The sequence below is a fragment of the Cryptomeria japonica genome, chromosome 4 (genome assembly GCF_030272615.1).
Source record: "Cryptomeria japonica chromosome 4, Sugi_1.0, whole genome shotgun sequence".
Classification (NCBI taxonomy): Eukaryota; Viridiplantae; Streptophyta; class Pinopsida; order Cupressales; family Cupressaceae; genus Cryptomeria; species Cryptomeria japonica.
In genome coordinates this window covers 128,162,383-128,168,771 of record NC_081408.1, presented here as the reverse complement: position 1 = coordinate 128,168,771, position 6,389 = coordinate 128,162,383, and positions in this window count along the sequence as shown.

The following is a 6,389-nucleotide window of genomic DNA, read 5'->3' as shown; positions in this document are numbered from 1 at the left end:
TTCTAGCTTTAAGACTAGAGCAAGATGTTGTTTATCTAATATTTATGCTTCCACTGATGTCTCAGGTAAGTCTCGTCTTTGGTCTCACATCATTCTTGTTCGATCCCTTTCTCCCTTGAATTATGGTTGGTGATTCTAATAATGTTACTAGCTTATATGAAAAAAGAGGTGAGTTAGTTAAGTTGGACCCTTCTTCAAATTTTCTCAGAGATAATATTGGCCTCTTCAATCTCATTGACGTGAAGCCCATTGATGGTGTCTTTACATAGAATAATAGGAGAAGTGGTGTAGAATTTATTTCAAAAAGGCTAGATAGGTTTCAAGTTTCATGCTACTAGGTCAACAACAGGTGCTCTACCAACTTAGAAATTCTGGATTTGAGCGGCTCTAATCACTGGCATATCAAGTTTTCTACTACCTCTTATAGAATCTCCAAAAACCCTTCTTTCAAATTTTAATTAATGTGGTTGTGGGATTAGTCTCTTTAGGATCTTATGATAGACTGATGGTACTAAGGGATGCCTGGTCATGGTAGGGATATGTATAGTTTTGGGAATATGCTTCAACATGTGAAATACAAGCTCAAGAGGTGGAATAAACAATGTTTTGGGAACTTGCATCCTGGGAAGATGGAAGTGTAGTCTAGGTTGGACAATGTCACTCATTAGATTCAGGATCAAGGGATGACTTCTAATCTTAGTAAAGTTGAGTCATTATCTCTTAAGGATTTAGAGGAGAGAGAGTTCCCTAGGGGGATTTTCTAGAAGCACAAGTCTAGAGTTGATTTGCTTCAGGATGTGTTGGAACTCTGTTACTTCTCTCATCTCTTCGGATGGGGCTCACTCTCACCCAGGGAAGAAATTTATAGAGAAGTTGTCAATTACTTTTCAAATTTGTTCACCAAAGAGGACCCCATAGCTATGGTGGAAGAGAGAGCTATTTTGAATTGTACCCCCTAGTCTCTGTTGAGATGAATGATTCTCTCTTGCATCCCATTTTGTTGCCTAAATTGGAGGAAGTTGTGTTTCATATGAAAAAAGGTAAGGCTCCTAGCCCATATGGGTTTCCAATTGAATTCTTTCAAGAATTTTGGGAGATTATTAAATTTGATCTTCTAGCAGTGGTTCAAGAATCTGATAGGAATAAACAAATTCTAAGTTCTATGAATTCTACCTTCTTGCCTCTCATTCCTAAGAACGAGGGGGCTAGTAGTTTTGACTAATTCAGGCCTATTTCTTTATGTAATGTGATCTACACGATTATCACCAAATTGATTGCTAAAATACTTAAACCATTTCTTTATGCTTTGATCTCTATCGAGCAAGGTGGTTTTTTGGGTGGAAGACATATTTTTGATGGTTTTGTGATAGCGATGAAGGCATTTAGTCTATGGCAACCTCTAAGGAGAAAGATAAGTTTATTAAACTTGACATGGCTAAAGATTATGATCGGATGAGCTGGGATTTATTACAAAATATCTTCTTGGCCTTTAGCTTTGAAGAGGAGTGGGTGAATTGGGTTCTCAGCTATGTGACTTCGACTTCCTTTTTTGTTCTTATTAATGGGGAACCTTTTGAGTTGTTTAGTGCTTCTTGAGGACTTCAACAAGGGGACCCTTTATCTCCCTATCTATTCATCATCATGCTAGAAGGACTTGGCAAATTTATTAAATTTCAGGTTAGGTAGGGTCTTATTCAGGGCTAGAGCTAGAACAATGCTCTTCCTCCCTATTCTCATCTTTATTTTGTGGGCGACACTGGGTTGATGGGCATGGAAATAATCAATGAGGCAATGAAATTTAGGAGAACCTTGGACATCTATTTGAAAGCTTCAGGTCAGAGAATTAATGAAGATAAATATTCCATCTTTTTCTTTAATACTCCTTAGCTTATTTAGAGAAGCACTACTGAGATCCTCTAATTTTAGTTTGGTTCTCTTCCCTTGATGTACCTATTATTATGAGGATCTAGTTACTATTGAGAAGGGGTGGTGAATTAGTAGTAAAAAAAATCTACAATACTTCAAAAGATTGTACCGGTAACTAAAAAATTTCTTTAATCTGATTTACCAAACCATTCATTTAAGTGTTCATCAATATGCAAATAAAGTAATGATATCAAATTCTGAAATAAACAATGCAACCACCACCACATGAACACATAGATTTTTCACATGGAAACCCAAATGAGAAAAACTATGGTGGAAATTAGCACCCACAAAATATTTGCACTCTTTTGGAATGCACTTGGTTAAGGGACTAGCCTTGTTAGGAGCTTTACAATATGCCTAGTTAAGAGAAGACCCTATTAGGAATCACTTGGTGAAGGGATTTTTCCTTAGGCCTGTTAGGATCTCTACACTATTAGGAGTAACCTTGTTAGAGGATTGAGAAATAAAGTTAATGAGCCACCCGGTGAAGAGATTTACAATACCAAACCTGTTAAAGTATACCTGGTTAAGGGATTTCAAACTATTGTAACTGTTAGGGAACAATAGGGAAAAGGATCTAATCACAACACTTCCTTGCTTGCTAGTACAGATCCTTTCCAGCTCAATCTCTACTACACACATGTAGACTCTTCAATCTAGTTCGACACACTCTTTTTCTCAAACCACTAACACAAAATCTCTTCTCCAACTCGACCTAAATACACTTTTCAACTAGGTTGGTTACATAACCCTAAGTATATTCAAAATATAATGAATTTACATTTAAGCATGACAAAATAATCCACCAAAATACATTCTAGATCATTACAATAAACTTCTAGACAATTTCCATCATTGAATGATTCCTACATATCACCACACATCGATTTGATAAGAAATCAAACCCTTGTCACATTCTACTAAGAACTTCATTGTTACCGAGGAAATTCAATCCTTGTACGTGCTCAAATACCATCTTATCATTACGCATTGTTTCTTACACATCATCTCTAAGTTATGAACATGATAAGATCCACCACCAAACTTTAAATCATTAGTAGTTAAAGATCTATTACCAGTATACAATGGTGTCATTTGGGTTGACAAACGTGCCTTCAGTTCTCATGAGCCTCATGAATGGGGTTTTTTGCACCTACCTTGATCATTTCATCATTGTGTTCTTGGATGACATATTGATTTATTCTAGAACTATGGAAGAGCATGAGGGTCACTTACGTCAGGTATTGTAGTGCTTGAGGGAGAATCAGTTTTATGCCAATTTGGCAAAGTGTGACTTCTTCTAGTCTAAGGTGAACTATCTTGGTCATGTGGTTTTAGGAGAAGGTGTATCTATGGATCCTTCAAAGATCCAAGCCATTATGGATTGGCCAGTGCCGACCAATGTTTCAGAAGTTCAGAGTTTTATGGGTTTGGCTGTATATTGCCATCGCTTTGTTCAGGGTTTTTCCTGGATAGGACACCCGATTACTTCTCTTCAAAGGAAGGGGAAGAAGTTTGTTTGGTCAGAGAAGTGTGAGTTAGATTTTCATACCTTGAAGGAACTGCTTATCAGTGCTTCGATTTTGGCAGTTCCTAATCCATCTAGAGATTTTATGGTATGCATAGATGCCTCTTTGGAAGGTATAGGTGCAGTGCTTATGCAGGATGGACATGTGGTTGCTTATGAGTCTTGCAAACTCAAGAACCATGAGTTGAACTATCCAATTCACAATTTAGAGTTGGTAGCTATAGTTCATGCTTTGGTTAGGTGGTGGCATTTCCTTTTAGGGCATCAGTTTGAGTTGCATAGTGACCACCACAGTTCGTAGTATATCTCCATGCAACCGAACTTGAATGCTCGATAGCAGAGATAGATGGAATTCCTCTGCGAGTAAGATTTTGAGGTTCGCTATATTCAGGGGAAAGAGAACGTGGTGGCAGATTCTTTGAGTTGTAGGTGGCATGAGATTTCAGCATTGTCCCTTGGAGTAGACTTGAGAGGGAGGATTCTTGGAGTTCTTCCTCAGGATACTTGGTATCAAGATGTTAGAGCAGTGATAGAGTCCAGAAGGCCTTTAGAGGGTAGATTTTCTAGATATAGGCTTGAGGCAGATGGACTTCTTCATCACCTTGGAGGGATCTATGTACCTCGTTTGGATGGTCTTCACATTTTGATCAATACTGAGGCCCATCGTGCACCTTACTTGGCACAGTCAGGTGTGAAAAAGATGCACGCAGATCTTAGACAGGTTAATCATTGGGATGGTATGAAACGTGACATTGTTGATTTTGTGTCGAGATATTTAAAATGTTAGCGAGGGCAGGGCTTTTACAGCCTAATTTGGTACCAGATTGGAAACGGGATATCATTTCCATGGATTTCATTCTTGGGTTGCCTGTCTCTTTGGTATGCATAGATGCCTCTTTGGAAGGTATAGGTGCAGTGCTTATGCAAGATGGACATGTGGTTGCTTATGAGTCATTCAAACTCAAGAACCACGAGTTGAACTATCTAGTTCACGATTCAAAGTTGGCAGCTGTAGTTCATGTGTTTGGTTAGGTGGCGACATTTCCTTTTAGGGCATCGGTTTGAGCTACATAGTGACCACCATAGTTTGTAGTATATCTCCATGCAGCCGAACTTGAATGCTCGATAGCAAAGATGGATGGAATTCCTCTACGAGTAAGATTTTGAGGTTAACTATATTCAGGGGAAAGAGAATGTCGTGGCAGATGCTTTGAGTTGTAGGTGGCATGAGATTTAAGCATTGTCCCTTGGAGTACACTTGAGAGAGAGGATTCTTGGAGTTCTTCCTTAGGATACTTGGTATCAAGATGTTAGAGCCATGATAGAGTCTAGAAGGCCTTTAGAGGGTAGATTTTCTGGATATAACCTTGAGGCAGATAGACTTCTCCATCACCTTGGAGGGATCTATGTACCTCCTTTGGAGGGTCTTTGCATTTTGATAAATACTGAGGCCCATCGTGCACCTTACTCAGCACATCCAAGTGTGAAGAAGATGGACATAGATCTTAGACAGGTTAATCATTGTGCTGGTATGAAATGCGACATTGCTGATTTTGTGTTGAGATGTTTAGAATGTCAGCTAGGGTAGGGCTTTTACAGCCTAATTTGGTACCAGATTGGAAATGGGATATCATTTCCATGGATTTCATTGTTGGGTTGCCTATCTCTTCACATCGTCATGATGCCATCATGGTCATTATCGACAAATTGACAAAGGTTGCTCACTTTATTCCTATTCGAGTTTCCTATATGATACCAGTGGTGGCACAAGTCTTCTTGAAAGATGTGGTGAGATTGCATGGGATTCTAACGTGGATCATCTCTGATAGAGATCTTGTCTTTGCCTCAGCATTGTGGACCTCACTTCAGCATACTTTGGGGACTGAGTTAAAATTTAGTTCAGCGTATCACCCAGAGATAGATGGTCAGATAGAGTGAGTGAATCAGGTTTTAGAGGACATGCTTCGCATGTATGTTATGGACCAGCAGTCATGCTGGGAGGATTATATCTATCTAGTGGAGTTTGCTTATAACAATGGATATCATAGCTCCATAGGTATATCCCCCTTTCAGGCATTTTATGTTCATCCTTTCCGCACTCCTTTGAGTTGGGATTGGCTAGAGGACAGGGTGCTTGTAGGACCAGATATTCTTCGAGAGATGGAGCAACAGGTTGAGCAGATTCGTGAGTATTTGGTAGCTACACAGGATAGGAAGAAGAAGTATGCACATGCTCATAACTATCCAGCTATTGACATGTCTAAGAATCTGATAGTTCACTCTAAGACTAACCATATATCAATAAAGTATAACTTTATGAAGGACAAGGTAGAAGGAAAGGAAGTCAAATTGGTTTATGTGAACACTAAAGAGCAAATTGTAGATATATTCACTAAACCACTATCTAAGGAATCATTTGAGTATTTGAGAGATAGGTTAGGGGTTTCTGCCCCTCTAACAGAGACTTGATTGATGCATTTTGTCATCAGTCCGACATGCATTACTAGAGATATTATTCATTCCGGCACTGACGAGTAGTGCTACTACTCAGGGGGAGTAGTCAGCTTTGAGATTTAGAGGTTTATATTCTTTCTTTGATATTTTTGTCAGATTTCTAGCATTGATGTCAAAGGGGGAGAGATAGTGATGTGAATAATAAATTCAGAACTTTATAGAGATATCATTCACAGGGGGAGACTTGTTTGGCATTTCTTGGTACTTAAATATTTTTCACATCTAGTGTTGCCATCAATACCAAAGGAGGACATTCTTGGCATTATGGATGAATTGACTATGTGTTGCATTGATGTTTGTCATTGATGTCAACACTAGCTATTAGAGTTGGTTGTCGGTAGATGGGTTTTGGTTACCAGTAGAAGATCTAGTGTTACCGGCAGAAGAGACTATCTATTGGAGACTTCTGCCATGTTTG